At 38.1% G+C, this 22,764-nt stretch overlaps 1 protein-coding gene across 2 annotated transcripts in view; it reads right to left on the reverse strand.

Annotated features, from left to right (window-relative positions):
• Window positions 1-22,764, reverse strand: part of CCDC91 (coiled-coil domain containing 91) — a 165,849-nt gene that overhangs the window by 98,869 nt on the left and 44,216 nt on the right. The gene's annotated exons all lie outside the window — the stretch shown is intronic.

Genomic DNA, 22,764 nt, shown 5'->3' on the forward strand with positions numbered 1-22,764 from the left:
GCAAATACTGAGAAGGGTGAGGATAACACCTCCCAAAAGGGTACTATGTAAGATCCACAGTAAGACGATGTGTGAGATCCGCTGCAGGGAGGGTACAAAAAGGAAACCTCAAACTGATTTAATTTAATTCTAATTACACTGAAATTGATGTATTTTCTGCTACCCTTTTAAGAGGCAGACTGTCTTGAATTGTTGGGGTAACAGCATGCAACCCACCAACTCTGCACAAATTCCCTTCTAACTTTTCATTGTGGCATGCCAGCACATTTTCCACAGACTTTAATAGCAATATGTAGAACTGTATTGGAGAAGGGAAGAAGAAATAGTCACACTTTCTTCTTATTTAATTCAAAACAATCATAACTCTTCCCACCACCAAAAGTGGATGCTTAGAAAAATATTATGCTAATGCTCCTGACTTATCGAAAATAGCATCAGAAGGACTCGCTACTGCAAATTAATGCCACCTGAAAATGCAGCAAATGGTGGCACATCAAATTCACACAATTCAAAATCAATACTTTGTATCATAGTATTGGCCCACAAGAGTAAACACCAAAATAATTTCACGATCTCAGTCCTATAGTGGGCATAACCAACACACAAACACACCACCAAGCTTTTAAAATGACTGAAGAAATTAATTTTTATCATGTCTATAAAATTTGTGACATTTTCTTCACTGGTATTTTTTTCCCCATGGATTTTTCTCTTGTGATCAGAGCAAATGAATTCTCCATCTTTTTAGTAGGTTATCAGTAATAATTTGTAACACAAAACACAGCAGTAATGCATAGCCAGTATCATACAGCAGTACCATGAGATCACATTTATAGAGGGGGAAAATGATGGACAAAATAAAATCAATTCAGGTAAATACCTAAATTTTTTGCTCATTTTCACTAATCAAATATGATCAATAGAAATAAAATCCTGTGTTTTGGGATCAACCAATATTATGTGCTTCTCGCGTTTCACATTACTTATTCACAAATCCTGTTTAAAGAAAAACCCATCAGTAAAAACAGGCCAATAGAATGGTAAGTTAACAAAAAGTACCCATTTTAACTCCGCAGATATTTCTGTAACACCTGTTAACACTCTTACATTACTGTGTATAATGTGCAAGCCAGTTATCTGAATTCATGCTAACTGCCCAGCTTCTGCAAGGATTTTTATCTCCAGAGTTACCTGCAAGTTCAAGCCAACATCTTTGAAAGTGATACTCTCTCTTCCCTCCTAATTTCTGTATGAACTAAAAAAGGCAAACCATAATTCCTTAAATGCAAATAAATTAGAAAGCAAATTCCAAATCTGTCTTTCACAGTTTTTCTGTATACTATTAAATCATTAAGAATCTTCATATTAGACTCAATTCCTCCATTACATCTTTTCCCTCTCCACACAAGTTATCAACTGTCTTAATCCAAATCATCATTTTTAAAACTAACAAAAAAAAATTAGTGTCATGATGATTCTGTTAATAAACTGGTAACTTCTCAACAACCCAAGTATAGGCCAAAAAAAAAAACATTTTGAGTACAACAGAACTAAATCACTGAATAAATGAGTTAAACATGATGAGAATCAATCCACAATGTCTCATTAACATACACACTACAGTGTGTTATTGGATATAAGATACAGATTGGTCACTATTTCTATTTGTCTGAAATAATGTGAGTTCTCCAGAACTAAGATACAGGATTGCCTTCAGGTCTTCAGTAAAGCAAATATCTTCACTTTGGTCATATTGTCAGTTTCCTGGTAAAAGACACAGCTGAAAACTTAACAATATAAAAGCAAATATTTTTATAGTAAGGAAAGAAAGATTTCAGATTTTCAGATATTACCAACAGAACATGCAGTATGTGCAACTTTAAGTTCAGGAACCAAGGAGGTACTATCATTTATTTTATACAAGCAAATATTATTGCTACCTGGAGTATACAATGACAGAAGAGTTTGAAGTGAATAATGCAGTGAGGTAACAAACAAACTTTCATGTCGTGAGGACGCTTCCTGCTTAGTTTGAAATGAGCCAAGCTGGAGCTGAGTGAGTGTGAATGGACCAGTCTGCTGGGAGACATTATGAATGATTGTATGTGAAAAACTATGTAAAGGAAATAGTACAGTAGAGCTTGAGCATACCCACAACTAAGACATAATTATAGTCCCCACAGCATCTGTAACAACTCTTCAAGCATCTGCAGTATATACCATGGATCTTTACTCTGCTACATTTAATACATTAACATTGCGCGAAAAAACAACTACAGTGTATAACTGCTCATTTATTCCATAGGATATAGAGACTCTCCACTGCAGACAGTAACCAAGAAAAGTGAGAAAAGAGCTAAGTAGCAATCAGAACTCGTTCATTAATTTGATAACTAAGTATTCTTAGCATTAATGAACATTTTGCTAGAAAAACTTTATGATATGGTAAATGATTTGGTTCAGGAAGTCTTCTCTGACTGCCATCAGGTTTCTAAAATATTACATACAGATCTAATGTATAATCTATATGTTATATATATAAGATGCAGATTCTTGGTAATAGAGCTACAGCTGTGCCAGGGTATCTTATGCCACTGATGCTTTGCTGCTTCCCCACCTTACCTAGATTATGGGACATAATATTCAGAGAAAGGAAAGAAGAAAGAGAAAACAGGAGAACAAACCCAGGGAAACTGACAAAAGAAAAAGCTGGTTACATGGGACAGAAAAGACTGAGGTACTCAATGTTGCCTTTGTGTCAGTCTGCAATAGTAAGGCTAGCCTTACTCAAAAACAAAAAGGAAGCATACAGAGGTTGGAAGCAAGGACAGGTAACCTGGGAGGAGTACAGAGACATTGTCTGAACATCCAGGGATGAAATTCAGAAAAAACAAACTGGAAATGAATTTGGCAAGGGATATCAAAGGCAACAAGAATGGCTTTTCTAAGTACAAAGATGACAAAAGGAAGACCAGAGAAAATGTGGGCCCACTGCTGAAGGAAATGGTGGATCTTGTCACACGGGTTATGGAAAAGGCTGATGTACTGAGTGCCTTTACTTTACTGGCAAGACGAGCTTCAGGAATCCCAGGTCCCAGAGATGAGGAAAGGCTGGACTGAAGAACAGAGGACTCACCCTTAGCATTGGAAGGTCAGGTCAGGGAACCCTTAAGCAAACTGGACATACTTAAGTCCATGTGCCCTGACTAGATGCACCCATGAGTGCTGAGGGAGCTGGCAGATGTCACCATCACCTTGATACAAAGTTCAGGAAAGAACAATGGTGACAATACGTACCTCTCCTTCCAGTCTTAACTACTTGTCCAACTTAGAATGATCTTAGTCTTCCAAACTCTATTTACAAATCAGACATGCTACTTGAAAACCAATCAATCAACAGCAATTTTCCCAACAAAGCTGGAGCAGCAAAGCAGCTCCAACACAAAGTGCCTGCCACAGTTATTCAGTGATACAAGTGCCTTCCCTCTCCCTAACCCCGCTTCTTTCCACAATTTATTTCAGTAAGAATAACACTGTCTAATCAAATTCATTATTGCTCAGGCAAATACTATCGTCCAAAACGATGAGCTGAAGACAACACTTAATGAAGATTAATTTCTGCCATGAAAGATAGAAGTAGACAGTGTAAATAGAGCAGCTTCTAGAGATCTCAAGTAACAACTGAAAAAAAAAAAAAGAAAAAAGAAAATGTAAACTATATCACCTCTTCTTTTTGTGAAGAAGTAACTGCATTAGGAATTTGATACTGAAGTACACAAATCCCCTTGCATCCTCAAAAACAGAACTGATGTTTGAAAATCTGAAGACAACTGATGAAAGGTATGATGTGTAAGTTGAACAAAGTAACATATCTTGCAGAGAACCAGAGACATAAAAAAACATCGCCTCCCTCAAGCTATACTAGTTGTTCCATCAGAAAGGTGACAAGAATTTAGATCAGAAGACGGAATGAAGAACAGCCTGGGAAACTAAGCATCAAATCAAGGAGTTTGGGATAATGCCAAGAAAGACGACAGCAAGGCCTTCAGCTGACAATCTGCAAGATAAACTCCTCTTGACTACGTTGTTCAAAAGAAAAAAGGTTTATGAAATGAAATAGAACACTTGACATTTCGGTCAGATTGCCCAAGCCAGAACACAAACTGCAACTTCAACACTTTCCTTGCATCCAGAGAACTACTATCAAATTATCAACACCTAGGTTTATTTGTTATACATACCTCAGAAATTCCTAAATAATTTAAGCATGTAGAAAAAAAAAAAAAAAAGAGAGATACACAAGTTACACCTTCACTAAAAACAAGTAGTAAATCAAGGAACTTGATACAGAACTAATTTATTTTCCCACATTTTAAAACACAAGAACAGTACTGCTTTGGTTTCTGAAGAAAAGGGTTTGTTGCCTAACCTCAGAAAAAAATCCCAGCTGGAAGGAAACATCTCCCACGGTCCAGAAAAAGATACACAAGTCACAAATACACAGATCTTACAACAAGTCCTTCTTGGTTTTTGTTGTGTATCTTACAGAACTTATACTCATGCAGTTCTAGATTCTGAATGACTATATTTCATTTACTATAAAACCTCACATTAAACATAATACATTGCATAGCATGAAAGCAAATGCATTTCCAAACACAAAAATATTATATTCCATGCAACTGTGATTTAAGTTCACAGTAACTGATATTCTGATCAGTATAAAACTTCAAATACTACATTAATTAGACTTTTGGTTCAGACATCCCTGGCCCTGCCCTTATTTACTAAGGTCTGTTTTCTGGCAATGAGATAGGCCAAATTGGAGTAAAATATTCCAAATGATTTAGCCTGGGGAGTATCCTCTGGATTTGAGTTATTCTCAATCTGCCTTTACTGATTAGGAGTCGGATATTTATTTTTCTCAATTTATAACCACAAAATTAAATCACAAAATCACACAATCATTCAGGTTGAAAGGGACCTCCGGAGGTCATCAAGTTGAGCCTCCTACTCAAAGCAAGGTCAACACTGAATTCAGACCAGTTTATTTAGTTGGATCTTGAAAAACTCTAAGGATTGAGATTCTATAACCTGTCATGGTTTTGGCTGGGATAGAGTAAATTTTCTTCATAGAGGTTCACACAATGCTGTGTTTTGGATTTTTGAAGAAAACAGCAGTGATAACACACCAACTTTTTTAGCTGGTAACAGAGCAGTGCTTACACAGATCCAAAGACTTTCCTGCTTCTCATGCTGCCCTGCTAGAGAGGAGGCTGCGGACACACAAGCTGGAAGGGGATGCAGCCAGGAAAGCTGACCCAAACTGATCAAAAAGATATTCCAGACCAAATAACATCATGGTCAGCAATAATAGTCTGGGTAAAGAAGGAGAAAGCAGGGGAACATCTGGAGTGATGGCATTTATCTTCCAAAAAAAACGTTATGAGTGATAAGCACTGCTTTCCTGGAAGTGGCTGAACACCTGCTTTCCAATTGGAAGTAGCAAATGAATGTTTTGATTGCAAACACGGCTTTTGCTTTACCTAGTATACTCTCTTTATTTCAACCCATGAGTTCTTGCACTTTTACCTTTCCAGTTCTCCCCACCCCCCCCCATCCCATTTGAGGAGAGTAACCAAGCAGCTGTATGGAACTTAGCTGCCTGCTGGGGTTAGAACACAACGTAACCTCATTGGCTAAAACATCCTAATGTTTACCTTCATCGTACTTTTTTTTTTCCTTACATGAAGTTCTAACTTCCCATGTTTCAATTTATGACCATTACCATTTGTTCTCCTGCTATGCACCTCAAAAGAACCTGCCTGGCTCCATCTTTCTGACAACTTTGTAGATATTGGACATCTGCTTGTAGGCTTCCCTTAAGCCTTCTCTTCTCCATGCTCAGGTCAATATACAGTGTTCACTGTATTCCCCTCATTCACAGTCTCATTGGTTTGACACGGAAGTCAATCAAGGTTCATTAGGCACAGTATTTTTTGGTAAACCCTTCGTTATTCCAGCTTTCTTCATCTACCCCAAAATGGCTGCCAATGGCAGTTGCTCAGTTGCTGCATACTTTTCCCAAGGACTAACAGACTGGCAAGCCTGTAGATCTGCAAATCATCCTTACCTTTCCCCTATAATCAGGCTTTCCTCAGTCTCTGAAATGATAGTGATCTCAGAGTGACATCAGCCAGATCTCTCATCATCTGACTAAAACTCAGCTCTCCTAAACTCTGTGATCCATCCTCTCCAATTCTCCATGGTATGATGCTGTTTATTCTTACAAATGACAGCCTCACCTCCTCTTCTGCCCTGCCTTCCTAATGAAAGAACATCCATCATCCATACCAGAGATTCAGGCACACAAAGTACCCCAACACATCTATTCTCTTCCTCTAAGCAAAGTCTTTAAATCACCAAAAAATATTTTTATTAAACCAGAACACATCAGTTGTAACATATTCTGAAAAAGCCAATGATTGATACTGTATTATGTTACTTAGAGGTAACTAAAAGCTATTACAATGATAGTTTTGTGTGTTTTTTTTTTTACTCACACAGACCTGCTACATTTTAACAACTACAGATCATGAAACTGTATCATCACCTAATGCATCTTAAAAAAAAAAAAAGTGATACTATTATAGAAATTGTCAAAAAGGCAAATGGATTCAGGAAAATATTCAAAATACTAAAAATTATAGTGAAAACAAAGGCACATATACATGTGCTTTTCAAAAGATACAAGAAATAAAATTCAACATCCTTGACAATAGATGACATCAAGACAAAACCAAAACTGTCAAAGATTCTTTGAGAAACGGTATCAAATCTTTTGTGTAATAGGCTTTCTGAAAGATTGAATCCTAAGAGCAGACTATTAATTGAAGATGAAACACAAAGTTAGGGACAAAGGGACAACGTTAGAAAAAAAAAAAAAAGTCAAATTTAGCCTTCAGTTGAGACTTTTATTTACTTCAGTTGAAGCTGTAAGAGGATATCCAAGAACTTTCCCGTTACAGAAAATCTTTCTTAAGGAAAGAACTGAAAGAAAACTGCCTAGAAATTTTCCTCCTGCACCAACAACGAACAGATAAAGCGACAAACAAAATTAACATGATTAATATCTAATTTCTGTCTTCTAATACAGTCTTGCTTTCCCCCATTGTCATGGATAGAGAACTGCACTTCCCTCCAAGACTTGCACACATAACTGAAGAAGTAGCTGACTTTTCCATTCCTGTATCTAAGACACACTCTCTAGATCATTGTCACTTTGCCGTTATATTGTCTCTATATTATGCTCTCCCCTCTCACTCCCTCTTTTCCTTCTTCTCACCCCTGAAATTCTTTCTTTGGTACAACAGGAACTCTCCCCACAGCTCCACTTAATCTATTCAATGTGTAGTTTCAAAAACCACAAAGCAGAGATCATACTTTTCCCCAACAAAATCAGGAGTAGGATAAAACAATATCAGCAAGAACTCTCCTGTTGCTGAAAAAGTGACAGGGAGAGGCAAAGGAATTCTATTTTGGACACAAATATCACTTCCTCTAACTCTACAAACTAAGACCATACATATTCCCCCCTTCACAAGAGTCCCTCAGTTCCTTTCTACAAGCCAGCTGGCAGGGATGCAGAAACAAGCTCACACTTTTTGTTGTATAAGACATATCAAAACATGGATTTTTAAAGGCTGTAGCACTGGGACTGAATTTGACTGAAAGCTTTAGCTGTATTATAACTTTGTTTGAAATTTCTTGGTATTTTAGACTACGTCAGACCTCCCACAAATTGGCTAATCCGGATGAGAAAAATCATGATTAAGACACGTTCTTGTTCTGAGTAGCTCCCCTCTTCAGAGGGGCCCAAACATTGCTTATAGTAAGGCTTTTGGCTGCAAGTGTTTTTGAAAAGCAAAAGGAAATTCTTCTGAAATGCAGCCTTCCTCAACTGGATGCATGCAGGTTTATTAAGCATATGTAAAGGTATTTACAAGCCAGGAGGCCACACTTAAAAACCTAAAGTGCACAGATTAAAAATACAAAATATCAAAAATCAAATTAAAAAATTACTTCTTCCTTCAAAAATACTATTGGGTTTCCACCGTGCAATGGAAAATTAGTCAGTTATGGCAGTGACTGGTGTCTGAAAAGATGATGTAATTGGTGGTGACAATAGGAATGTGTTGAAAATTTATGAAAATTTATGAAATTAATTTGTTATAGGAATTGCTATAGGAATATATGTATAAGAGTTACTGTTTTTATTTAATAAGTATTCTGTTCTCAAAAGAATATCCAAGAGAGTACCTTGATGTAAGAAGGGAGGCAAATGCCACAAGACGCTTGAGAGCTTTTGCATATTTTCATGAGATATGATATCTTCAGACTACTCCTGTGTTCTTTGTTACTAGTTAGCTAACATATCCTTTCTCCAAGCATATGAGATGTTCACTGCATTTTTGGCCAAATCTCATTAAGACTTAAATAATTTTCCTCATTTAATACAGTCACTATGTAAATCACAAATGTAAGCAATAACAATTTTGAAGAACACCAGACAAAGGCTGGAAAACAAAGAAGGAAGAAAAGCAAGATCTCCCCAGAAGCAGTTAATTTTCATCATAACCTAGTACAGTATTTCTTGCATCTTCAATCTGAAGTGTTTAGCACAACTCACTGCAAAAAACATCATGATAGTTTAAATCAAAATTTTAACTGCTACAAAAAAAAAGTATGGTATGAACTTGACATGAAATTTTCCTCAATGGAAACAAATGATACATACCGTCATGCTTGAAAAAAATTACATTATCATAGAACTTCAATAAGAATAGCTTCGTAGTAGTTTTAAATAGCAAACATTAAATAGTCCAAAGGATGATGTATTATTATTAATATTTAGCAAAAACAATGCCACAGAAACAGCCAACAGAGTGAAACACTGCCTGAAATTACGGTTTAGGTCATGAAGATGGAAATAGCTATTTCCTTTTCTTATTCAGCACTAACAAGGAGACTCTTCAATTATTAAAAAACAAACAAACAACAACAACAACAACAACAACAAACAAAGAAACAAACAACAAAAAAACACTTTTCTGGTTACACAGCCTGAATATAAGGGAGGTCCAGAATATTTTTCATTCCTTCTTGCTTATGAGCTCAAACTATATTTTCCCTTTTTAACTTTCCCCTGAGTTATTGAGACCTATTTCAGATACTATATAGCAGGTGAACGGAAATTTGTTTTGCAATGACACATTCACTTCTTTCTATATACTTATTTCAAACTCAGACTTAAGACTAAGCTCTTTGAAAACCTAGCACAGAAACGTGGACTGTTCTCCCAACATAAAAATTAACTAAATTTACTTCAGCCAGTAATTCTGCACTTACTGTACAGAAAAATATTATGATGCATGATGGAATTCAAAATTGTTCTCAGTCCTTCATCCTCAGTATCTTGGATTATTTTTTAATCATTAATCAGACTTGCACTTAACAGATTTTTAAGTGAAATTTCATTATGGTATTTATTTCTGGAAACAAATGCTGATCATCCTAAACAATTACTTTCTTGAGGATGCTTAAATTTATAATGCAAATACAAAACTAAAATAGTGTCTGTTGAGTCTAAGTAACAGGTATATTTAAGGAATTCTATAGAACTAGGAAAGTCTGGTTTAGACAATTAATTTATCTCAACATCCTTCAGGTTTAAGAACGGATTTTCTAGTTTCCACTAGTATCAGTTTTCTTTAAAAGATAAAACTTCTGCCAAAAAAAGTAAAAAAATTCTCAGTAGTTTAAGTACATGATTACTTTAAATGTCACACATTGTTCTAGTCCTTTTAAGCTTTTAATGAGGAAAAAATATACAAGTCTCAGAAGCAAAGTTTTATTTTGATTTTTTTAAGAACAGTAGCAGTGAAGTAACTAAGTAATTAGTGTCACTATGATTATATCTAAGCAAAATCAAAAGTATTCTGTGTAAGAATGCGTGTTAAAAAACTACTTTGTATAAACATATTTTTACTTAAAGACAAAATAAAGTTGGATGTGTAATCTAGTTAGGTTGGTGTATAGAGATGACTTTTACCATGTCTTTTCTTCATCATCTCCCTAATCTTATTTTTTTAAGTTTCTCATAATCAGTCAGCAGTTTTAAAACGATGATATGAAATTGCTGTATTTATGTTCTATTGTGATAACTGCAATAAGTAATATTTTACCACTGTAACTACTCTCTCAATATCAAGAACTAGACAGAAATGACCTCTTACCTACCTTGGCAGTAGTTTACAGCTCTGTTAAAATTAAGATGCCATACATTTTGCCTACATATTAAAATCACAGCAATTGCATTACTCTAAGCAAAAAGAGCCTAAATTTTAAAGGCATAATTAATAAGGAAGTTTCACAGGGATAAAAGATGCATTAGTATAATTAATTTTGACATGCAAGTCACGTGAGTTTTTCTTAGTTAAATAGTAATCAACCTCCAGCATATGAATTTTAGGTTAGAATATATATTTATACAAATACAGTCACTTAATACATGACAAATTATGTTATTTCAACTAAACTAATTCAGAATCAAATGTGCAATATACATAAAACTTAATACAGTTTGTAGTAAATTAAAAGGTGTCTAATAGGTAAAATAGGCAACAAAATTTCTACCGATATTATAAGGTGTATTCTGTGACCCTTCAAAACTTATTAACACTGAAACAAATACGATTTAGCAGTTAAAGATAAAGGAAGGGACAATGCTTTAAAATTGTTCCAAAAATATCCTAAAGTTTGTTATGTATCTTGATCTCTCCCAATTATATTAGCATGAAAAACAAAAATGCTGGTAAAAGTATTTAACAATTTTGACTGACATTGCATAAGATTTTGTATTTTGATTGTAAGCAATGTTCAAGTACGATAATTTCACTAATAGTATCAGATAACTTACACTGAATACAAACAGGACTCAAGTTGATCCAGAGATATGGAGTTGCTTTGGTATTGTTCCCCACATGTGCGTATCAAGTACCAAATAATTCCCAAGTGCATGCCAATTAACAGATAATCTACCTAGAAGCATTGCCTTTACAGACCAACCATGGTAGTTCTACTCTACATAGGTCTTAATTCTAAGTACATTTTGCACATTCTCACTATGTTTTTCCAACAAAATACAATTTCTACAAACACTAGATCTAGTGAAAATCTTGATAAGATTGGTGCTAATGAACTCCAATTTGCCAGTGAATTAAATATATTTTGGACATTCACAACAGTCTCAGTTAGAATTCCCAGGTTAAACAGATAAAAAATGAATCATCTTGAGCACACTCACTGTGAATGGATTTGTGTACTATCTGTGATGGACTTGAGAAACACAACATATTAGTCAATTCATTCAAATAAATTTATGATGCACCATAAAACAGGCCAGGCCAGTTTTAAAATGGTAAGACAGGAACCTTGGTCTCAAAACAATATATATAATGTGATTTTGTTGTTGTTGTTGTTGTTGTTTTTACTTACTTACATCCTTGAAAAATTAAAGTTGTCTAAGCACAACCCCTGGTATATCTTTAAAACCAAACAGTCAAAGGTGGTACCTGATTGTGAAAAAACGCTAGGCAGCTATATGACTAACTGAATACAGTGCAAGGCAAGTTGGGTATTCAAAGCTGTTAACTAACAGTGCAATATCATAAGAGACAGAATATTTCTAAAAGAAATCCACCATGCTAAGTCTTAATTTCCACTCTTCCAGCTAGCCACAAGATAATAAAATAAACCAAAAAAAAAAAAAAAAAGAATTTAAATTTGAACGAAAAAGAGGAATTTAAGTCTGAAGGAAAAAAAAAAGAAAAGAAAAAAGAAAACATAAGGCAAGGGAGAAGAATCTTTTCCTAAAAGGAATAAAGAGTCCTTTTATTCATAGTCTGCAAAAATAATTTTGAGTAATGAAGACACTAAAACTCAAAAAAAATACAGGCCAAAAGATAAACAATTCAAGTGATTAATAGAGACAGGATAAAAATGATTGTCTGAAGGAAAAGTAACAAGAGAAATTTTTTTTAAAAAAAAAAGGTGGAGAAATATATGTGAAGTATCTGGCACACACTTGAAAAAGAAGTGGGCATAGTATTGTTGCCACATCCATAAATAGCTTTAACAGATCAGCAAAATGATGCATTGCTATCTGTAAAAGTACCTTTTCTGAAATATCTATTTTTCAGCGTTCCATTTTAAACCTTGCTGTGACCTGTAAAGTTTCCAGGAATCTCATTTATAAGCTTAGTTGCAGGTACAGTTGATAAATTTTTTCACACCTATTTTTCATTATTAGTATTCTGTCTCCTCCATGTCTGCACCTAAAACCAACCTAAATATTTTCTTAGAAGATGGTATTTAACAGGATGTAAGTCATATATTAGTTTTGTAAGAAAACACATTTTTGAGTACTCCAGCCACATAAAGCACCTACCTCTGAGACCTGTTTCCCATCTCCTGTGTAACACCATTTTCAGAATCATAAATGCAGTCTTTTGGAAGGAAAGGCCAGGAAGGCAAGAAGAAGGAGTTGCCCTTGATGTAAGAGAGCAGCTGGAAGGCACAGAGCTCTGTTTTGAGGGAGGTGATCAGTCAAGAACTGTCAGGGTCAGGATTAGTGGGCAGGCCAACATAGCTGACATGGCTGCATCTGCCTGCTGTAGATGAGGCCTTCTTCAGGTATCTGGAAGAAGCCTCACATTTGCAGGCCCTGGTCCTCATGGGGAATGTTAAGCACCCCAGGATCTGCTGGAAGGACAACACAGCAGGGCACAAGCAATCCAAAAGAATTTTGGAGCACGCTGACAACTTTCTAACACAGCTGACTATGTCAGTCTCTTGGGTGCTCTGCTGGGCCTGATACAAACATAGAAGTTCTGTTTGGGAATGTGAAAATGCACAACAGCATTGGCTGCAATGACCACGAGATGGTGGAGTACAGGATCTTGAGAGGAGGGAACAGGGCAAAAAGCAGGATCACAACACTGGACTTTATGAGTAGACTTTGGTCTCTTACGGGGGTCTGCTAAGAAAAATCCCATGAGAAACAGGTGGGCTCCGAGAGAGGTTATTCCTATTAAAGGATCAACTCCTCCAAGCTCAAGAATGGTCCATCCCGACAAGCAGGAAATCAAAGGCAGCAAGAAGCCTGCATGAATGAACAAGGAGCTCCTCACTAAAATCATGGGAATTGTTCAGGATGTGGAAGCAGGGACAGGTGATCCAGAAGGAATACAGAGATGCTGTCCCAAGCACGTAGGGATATAGGGTTAGGAAAGCCAAAGCCCACTTAGAGTTGAACCTGGCAAGAGATGTGAAGGGCAACAACAACAACAACAAAATTTACTCCAGAAATATATTAATATCAAGAGGAAGGCTAGGAAAAACACAAACCTGTTGCTGAGTTGGGAAGGGGGCCCTGGTGGCAAAGGACACAAAAAATGCCTTGTCTCAATGTCTTAAGACTGGTCCCTAAGACTCTAGGGAAAGTCTGCAGCAAGGAGGGCTTAAACCCTCAATGGAAGCAGATCATACTACGGAACACTAAAACAAAACAAACATTATCAAGTCCATGGTGCGTGACTGGGTGCAGCCACAAGTGCTGAGGGAGCTGACTGATGTCATTTTGAGGCTACTTAATTATTTTTCAAAGATCATGGCAACGAGGAGAGGTTTCTAAGGACCGGAGGAAAGCAAATGTCATGCCCGTCTTCAGGAAGGGCTAGAAAGAGGCCTGTCAGCCTCACCTCGTTCCCTATGAAGGTGATGGAGCAATTGATTCTGGAAACCATTTCCAGACACATGAAATAGAAGAAGGTGATTGGTAGTAGTTGGTATGAACTTAAAAAGAAAAAAATATGCTTAACCAACAGCTATCTTGGTGGATGAGGAGTTAGTGGTGTTTGTCTTGAGTTATTTATCTCAACTTGAAGCAAGGCTTTAGTCAGTCTCCTAGATAAGCTCAAAAAGTACAGGTTAGATAAATGGAAAGTGAGGTGGACAAACTGGCTGAATGCTTGAGCTCAGAGGGTTATGATCAGTGGCACAAAGTCTACCTGCAGACAAGGCACTAGTGGCATACCCTAATACTGGGGGACCAATACTGTCTAAACTCTTCTTTAATGATCTAGATGATGAGGTAGAGTGCACCATCAGCAAGTCTGTAGATGACACAAAACCAGAAAGAGTATCATTCTGATCATTCTGCCATTCAGCCTTTTGAGGACCCTGTGGAGTTCAACAAAAGGAAACGCTAAGTCCTGCACCTGGGCATTAACCAGTACACACCAAGGACCAAAGGGCTGGAAAACAGCTTTGCAGAGAAAGAAACTTGTGAGACATGGTGGACACGCTGACCACAACTCAGCAATACATGGCCGTCAGCAAGAATGACCAATGGTATCCTGGGTTGCATTAGGAGTGTTACCAGCAGGCTGAGGGACATGGTACTTCCTCTCAGCTCAACACTGCCGAGGTCACATCTGGAGGACTATGCGCAGTTCCAGGCACCCCAGTACAAGACATGACCATACTGGAATGATCTCAGCAAAGAACTGCAAAGATGATTAAGGGATTGGAGCATCTTTCATACAATGAGAGGCTTAGAGAGCTTGGGAGTATTCAGCCTGGAGAAGAAGTCAAGGTGGATCTTAATGTGTATAAATACCTGATGGGAGGGAATGAAGAAGAAGGAGCCAGACTCTTCTCAGTAGTGCCTTGTGACAAGATATAAGCACTGGGCACAACCTGAAATACAGGAAATTCTGCTTGAACATAAGAAAACCTTTCTACTGTGAGAGTGGTCACCAGGTTGCCCATTGAGACTGTGGAGACTCCATCTGTGCAGATATTCAAAACACAACTGGACACTGTGCTGAGCAATCTGAGGTTCAACTAGATGACTCAAGAGGTCTCTTCAGGTGCAATGATTTGAATGAAATAAAGTCTTTTAGATGGATTATTTCTACTTTATCACAATTATTTTTAGAACAGTAGTTTTCAAACTGATAATTAATATACAGGGGAAGCAAAGAGCTTCCTATAAAGTATGATAGCAAAAAATGTAACTAACTTAACTGTCAAATACTATCAAATGCTTTCTGTGAGTAACTAACTTTTAGACTGATATTTAATAATTAATTAAAGTAGCTTTCATATGTGCTTTACCACTAACATAATCATAAGCAGCATCAGTCATACTGGAAGTTATTTACTCCTGGCCAAGATTCTGAATTATCTGCAAGTTTCCAGTTTCCATTAACAAATACAAGACAGCATTAACATTTTTAAATTAAATTTAAATTTAAGAGATTTGTGAAGTATGTCATGTAAATTAGACACTCAATTTCCATTTAAAATCCAAGGAAGATTATATTAAAATTGATGACATTTCTAGTGTCTATGTGTGGACAAACTGAAATCAGAGTTGTTAAACTGGTTCAGCACAGCAAGTGTGCAAGCACAGAAGCATTTATGTTTAATCTACTTCAACAGTACAGAAACAGGAATGACAGCAAAACTGTAAGGTATTTTCCCTGTTTACATGGTGTAGGTATGTCAGTCATCCCTAAATCTTCAGAGTCAGCTCAAGAAAAGGAACTGTTTCATAACCTAACTTACCAGTAATAGAAGAATGTATATCTTCAGATTTCAGCTGACCAGCTTAATTATGGCCAATCCATACTGAGAATGCATTTGAGTCTGTAGTTTTCCATCATCCTCTTCCTATCAGAACTCAAGTTAAGGTGGAATTATTTAAAATCTAACTGAAACTTTAGCATAAAACAGGCTATAGTTAAGGTCCAGGCCGCCCCCCCCCCCCAAGCATTCTTATACACTGTCATGTTTCAGTTAAGGAAAACAGCAACTTTTCCCTTTGAATTCAGATAGAGATGTTGGGGGCAGGGAGCACAAATAATTTCTTCTCTTCAATTACCATGTTTACAGATTGTTGTAAGGCATTTTATCAAGGTATACTCAGCTTGCAATCATAAGCAAATCTGTCAGCTACTGCTTCATCAGGTTCTCTGGAAAGTAGACAACCTTTGCAGCATGAATAATCACAAAATGAATGTCAAAGGTGAACTTCAGTTTGAAGAAAAAACATGACTCATGCTGTACATCATTTCAGGTTCTTTAAAATGGCAACAGACAAATTCTTGGATGCTATCTTCTATCACTTGATTTCCCCTCCAGCCCCCCCAAAGAGCTACCCTCCAAAACAGAAAAACTGTTCTCTTTATCAGAACTTAAAAATGTGTCTAGCTGCATAGGGGTACACTACATTTACCAGAGAATTAATGCACACGGAATACTTGCCTCCAAAGAAAGTTATATCTTCCAACACAGATTACAAAATTTATTAATCATATGACCAACTAGCATTAGTAAACATGACCATTTCACCCTGTTACTTCAGAATTGTTTCATGAAATTACTTTAGTAAATGAATGTTTGTTGCTTATGCACATTAAAAGTACAGTTCTGGGGTGTTCCAGAATAGGAAGCTTTCTCTTTGGGATCATCTTTGTTTATCCCAAATACACAGACTTTGAAACCTTCCTGTTGTCAACGTGAACAGGACTATTTCTCAATAAAGGTGTCCATTTCAAATCTAATGTGACATGTTTCAGCCACTGAGACCACTCACAATCTGGGCAGGTGATGGACCACGTATCACAGTTCTCGAGCTGGCTGAAAGCAGACAGAATGCCTGCAACAACAGGAAAACTGGCTGAACAATTTAGAAAGCCCAATTTGTTCTTCTCTCAAATGCTGGCAGGACCCATGCTAGAAGCAGAATTCTACTCCCCAGTTGCCAGTACTGGATGAGAAAGGAAGACATGAAGGCGGAAAGAAGGAAAGAAGGACAGCTGACTTTATCCATTAGCAACGTCAGAAGCAAGCATAGAAATACAAGTAGGAACAAAAACAGACAAGGAACAGGCAAAAAATCTAATGACGCAGGGTGGTTGGAAGGAGAAGGTGACTTAGGAAAGGAGCAGACCAGAAAGGTTACCCTTCAGTCATCTGTACCCTATGCACACCAGCCATGCTGAGGCCACATCAGAGACACATGCATCACAACTATAGGATGAGATCCCTTAGAAAAGGAACCATCCCTTGGACAAGATCACAGAATCACAGAATCGAAGGGGTTGGAAGGGACCTCGAAAGATCATCGGGTCCAACCCCCCTGCCAAAGCAGGCTCCTTAGAGCAGGCTGCCCAGGTAGGCGTCCAGACGGGCCTTGAATATCTCCAGAGAGGGAGACTCCACAACCTCCCTAGGCAGCCTGTTCCAGTGCTCTGTCACCCTCACCGTGAAGAAGTTCTTTCGCATGTTGGTGTGGAACTTCCTGTGCTCTATCTTGTGGCCATTACCCCTTGTCCTGTCCCCACAAACCACTGAGAAGAGGTTGGCCAAATCCCTCTGTCTCCCACACTTCAGGTATTTATAAACATTGATAAGATCCCCTCTCAGTCTTCTTTTCTCCAGGCTGAACAGACCCAGGTCTCGCAGCCTTTCCTCATAGGGAAGATGCTTCAGGACCCGTATCATCTTTGTGGCCCTCCGCTGGACTCTTTCCAGGAGTTCCCTGTCTTTTTTGTAATGGGGAGCCCAGAACTGGACACAGTACTCCAGGTGAGGCCTGACCAGGGCAGAGTAGAGGGGGAGGATCACCTCCCTTGACCTGCTGGCCACGCTCCTTTTAATGCATGCCAGGATCCCATTGGCCCTCTTGGCCACGAGGGCACACTGCTGGCTCATGGTCAACCTGTCGTCCACCAGGACCCCCAGGTCCTTCTCCTCAGAGCTCTTCTCCAGCAGGTCGTCCCCCAGCCTGTACTGATACATCCAGTTGTTCCTTCCCAGGTGCAGGACTCTACACTTGCTCTTATTAAACCTCATTTGGTTTCTTCCTGCCCATCTCTCCAGCTGGTCCAGGTCTTGCTGAATGGTGGCACAATCTTCTGGCGTGTCAGCCACTCCTCCCAGCTTTGTGTCATCGGTGTACTTGCTGAGGGCAGACACTATTCCCTCATCAAGGTCGTCAATGAAGATGTTGAACAAGACCGGACCCAGCACTGACCCCTGGGGAACACCGCTAGTCACAGGTCTCCAGCTGGACTCTGTGCCGCCGATCACCACCCTCTGAGCTCGGCCAGTCAGCCAGTTCTCAACCCACCTTACTGTCCACTCATCTATCCCACACTTTCTCAGCTTTGCTATCAGGATGTCATGGGAGACAGTATCGAAAGCCTTGCTAAAGTCAAGGTAGATGACATCCACTGCTCTCCCCCCATCTACCCAGCTGGTGATGTCATCATAGAAGGCAACGAGGTTGGTCGAGCACGACTTCCCCTTAGTAAATCCATGCTGACTACTCCTCATAACATTCTTCTCTTCCAGTTGCTTGGAGATGACATCCAGAACAAGCTGTTCCAACACCTTTCCAGGGACAGAGGTGAGACTGACTGGCCTGTAGTTTCCCGGATCCTCCTTCTTGCCCTTCTTGAAGACCAGAGTGACATTGGCTATCCTCCAATCTTCAGGCACCTCTCCTGTTCTCCAGGACCTTTCAAAGATGATAGAGAGCGGTTCGGCGATCACCTCTGCCAACTCCCTTAGCACACGTGGATGCATCCCATCAGGACCCATGGATTTGTGTGCGTTGAGCCCACTCAGACGCTCCCCAACTACCCTTGGGTCAACCACGGGGCAGCCCTCCATTTCCCAGACCGTTTCTCCTCCCGCCAGGGTCGAGGAGTCCCAGGGGGGAGTCCTTGAAGCAAAGACTGAAGCAAAGAAAGCATTCAGTATCTCCGCCTTCTCAGCGTCTCCCGTTACCAGGACACCCCCCTCATTCAGCAAGGGACCTACATTATCCCTAGTCTTCCTTTTACTGTTTACATACTTTAAAAACCCTTCTTATTATCTTTTATCTCTTTTGCAAGCCTCATCTCTAAGTGGGCTTTAGCCTTCCTTGTCATGTCCCTGCAAGCCCTGACAACACTTCTATACTCCTCCCAAGAGGACAGGCCCTTTTCCAACATTTCATAGACCTTCCTCTTCCTTTTGATCTTATCGATTAGCTCCTTGCTCATCCACGCAGATTTCCTGCACCCCTTCCCCGATTTCCTACTCTAAGGGATGCACCGATCCTGAGCTTGGAAGAAGGGCTGTTTAAATGTTGCCCAGCTCTCACAAGCACCCTTGCCTTCTAGCAACCTAGCCCAGGAGATACTCCCAAGCAGGTCCCGGAAGAGGTCAAAGTTGGCTCTTCGAAAGTCCAGGGTAGCAATCCTGCTTTTAGCCTTACTTCTTCCACCAAGTTCCATCTTGAACTCCACCATCTTGTGGTCGCTGCATCCCAAGCTGTCCCCAACCTCCACATCCCTAACAAGCCCATCCCTGTCGGTAAGGACAAGGTCCAGAAGCCTCCCCCACCTCATCGGCTCCTCCACCACCTGCATCAGAAAATTGTCTTCAACGCATTGTAGGAACCGTTTGGACTGCTCGTGCCTGGCCAAGTTGCTTACCCAACAGATGTCTGGATAATTGAAGTCCCCCATGAGAACCAGCACCCGGGATCATGAGGCTACTACCAGCTGTTTGTACAAGGCCTCATCGACCACATCCTCCTGATCTGGTGACCTGTAGTACACCCCCACAACAGTGTCTCCCATACCAGCCCGCCCCTTAATTCTCACCCACAAGCTCTCCACTTGTCCTTCACCCTCTCCCAGGTGGAGCTGGGTACACTCTATTTGCTCCCTCACATAAAGGGCAACCCCACCCCCTCGCTTCACATTAGGAGCAGTGAAGAGAAGTGTTACCTATGATTAATTTCCCACTCCTCAATCCCTATTAATACCTTGTATTCTCATTTAACTGCTGTCCTCCTCCCCTCTGCAGGACACCAATGAACATTCAGACTACAAGACACACAGAACGCTGTGGTCTTGCTTTACCCTTCTCAGCTACTGACATCCTAACTTATCTCTGAAAAACCTTCTGTCATCATTGCAAAACAATTCTGCCATCATCAATTGTGAAAATGAAATTATTCTTTCATTCTCGGAAACATTCCTCCAAGCGATACTTTCTAATACAACTAATATAATATAACTTCATAGTTTTAATATTATTACGATAGAAAATTTAGCATGTAACCACCAAGGCTAGTATTTACTTATTCAGTCTTTTATTTCATTAATAGATTACTATGATATTGCTTGCATCTAAACACAAAGATTTTAAGGGGGTTAAGGTAAGGCAAATCATTTTAAATACTAACAGAAAGAGGAAAAGCAGAAGTATCCATACACACAAAATTAGGCAGCATCACAATAAGCCACATTACTTAACATTCCTTTTTCAACATATTACGAATACAAATTTTTACATGTATTGGGTGCGAGTTTTGAGATTTGTAAAGATCAAAATCACTGTTTATAAAATTTTACTTAATCTAAAGGCATCAATCTATGATGAATCTAGCGTGAACATAATATTTCTAAGGTACATATAAATGAAACATTTTAAGGTTTTGAAGCATCATTTCCAAAAGCAAGGAAAGAGACAATTAAGCATTTTATTCTACATGAGGGAGCATGCTATATGGGTCCAATATGTAAGGAAAACAAAATTAATCAGAATAAAAACAAACTCGTCCTTCAGAATTATGAGGGAAGAAACTAGCCCAAAATCTCAAATTTATCATTTCTTGTCTTTACTTAATTACACTTAAAGTCTTTTGCTAATAATTTGAAGCTTTATAATTTAAATATTACATTTAGTGGGAACTCAATGGAAAGAACCACCCAAACATAAAAAAGCTACAGAAATAAATAGATGAAACATCTAATAACAGCAATGATTACACTTATATTACCATGCAATTTAATTCTAGCTATGAGTTAGTTCACGACCTTTGGATCATTATGTACTGATGTTACAGTTTTCTTCGGTATAATCTTCCTCTCTTACCTTTCTAAAGCATCATTTAAGGAATCCATCTGAATTACTACTTTAGACACAAGAACATCAAGTCAAAACAAAATCATAGTACTAAACTAATTAATTTTTAAATCATAACCTTCTGCAACAATAAGAATATTGTTAAATAAAATAAGCAAAAAGACACTTTTTTTTTTAATTAAAAATTGCAAATATGTTTCCTAAACAAAAATGGAAAAAAGAAACAAAGGATTCCACACAAAAACATCTTCACTACTTTCAGAAGAACTACGGATTTGTTAAGTTAGAAGAATAGATGTCAGTAGCCAAAAGAAAAAGTGTCTGTTTCAAAAAGAAAATCATACCACATCAACTACATTGTCCTGTGGAAAAAAAAAAAAAAAAAGCCTGCTTAACTTCCAGAAAGGGTTGATGGTGGGAAAAAATGTGTATAACTACAACGCAACTAGAATTTTCCAACAGCAATGCAGTATTACTTCAAATAAAACTGTGTGGTAAATCAGAGAAATAGCAGGGAAAAAATATGATCCAGTTCTCAGTCAATCATCAACAACTGCTGTCTCCAGATAGACCAAACATTGTAAGTCTTATCAACTAAACAATCTATCCAAAGAATCAAGGTCCCACTCAGAACGCTAGAACCCAGGCACTATTTTCTCTTCTCAAACTGAATGTTCCCTTTCTGATCTGCAAATTAGAGAATGTCACCTACTAACACAAGCATTTACTTTAACATTTTTCCCCCACTATATTATAAATTTCTTTTGTAGTTTTAGAATGTAGCATTTATTCATTTCTGCAACATATTGCAATGAGTCTGCCACAAAATTTTAGATTTGCAGGATTAGAGTGGCTTAATTCGGCATTATGGTCAAAAAACATATTGCCTCCTATCACTGAATGTCTTGAAAATATGCAGCACCTCCCATTTAGTGAGGAGCAGAGGTGATAAGAAAATAAAATGAATATACTTATGACCATGTGATCAAAAAGGAAAAAAAGTCAGACATACATTTGTGCCTGTTTTGTTCCTGCCTATGTAAGTAAGAAATTACAAGGAGTGTGGGAATCATAATTCTAATTTTACCAGCTTGCATGAGTTCAATATCTCAAAGAGACCATTACATTAAATATTAAAATGAGTCTATAATACTAGTTAATACCAATTTGCTTATTCTATTTATGAACCCACAACCGCCGCTTTACTGTCTCTGGTTGTTGTAGTAACATATGGAAACAACATTAAAATGGAAAAATATTACGTGCTCTGTTCAATCTTTATTTTTTTTAATGTTGACTTTATTTAGATGAAACAGAACTTTTTACTTGTCTTTCACATGCAAAAATGCGGAAACACTCCATTATCATCATCAACCGGTTAAGCACTAGCACTATACCAAGGACTCTGAATGTCGGTCCCCATGATTAGGAGCAGCAATTATCACTCCCCTTCAATTCTTCCATTTTCAGCATTGCCAGAGCAACTGTAAGGTTTTTTTCAGAGTTATGATGAAGAATTTTATGACTATTGCAAAGCACAATTCACTTCATTAGCATGCTAACCCAACTCAGAGAAAACATATGTATATGCTTTATGCTCTTTATCTCATCTTTCAAAATGTTTGTATTAATATCATCAAAAAGCCTAAAAGCATATTTTATTTAAACAATTTTGTGACAAAATAAAAAGCATTATCTGGATCAGTA

This window comes from Cygnus olor, chromosome 1 (genome assembly GCF_009769625.2).
Source record: "Cygnus olor isolate bCygOlo1 chromosome 1, bCygOlo1.pri.v2, whole genome shotgun sequence".
Lineage (NCBI taxonomy): Eukaryota > Metazoa > Chordata > Aves > Anseriformes > Anatidae > Cygnus > Cygnus olor.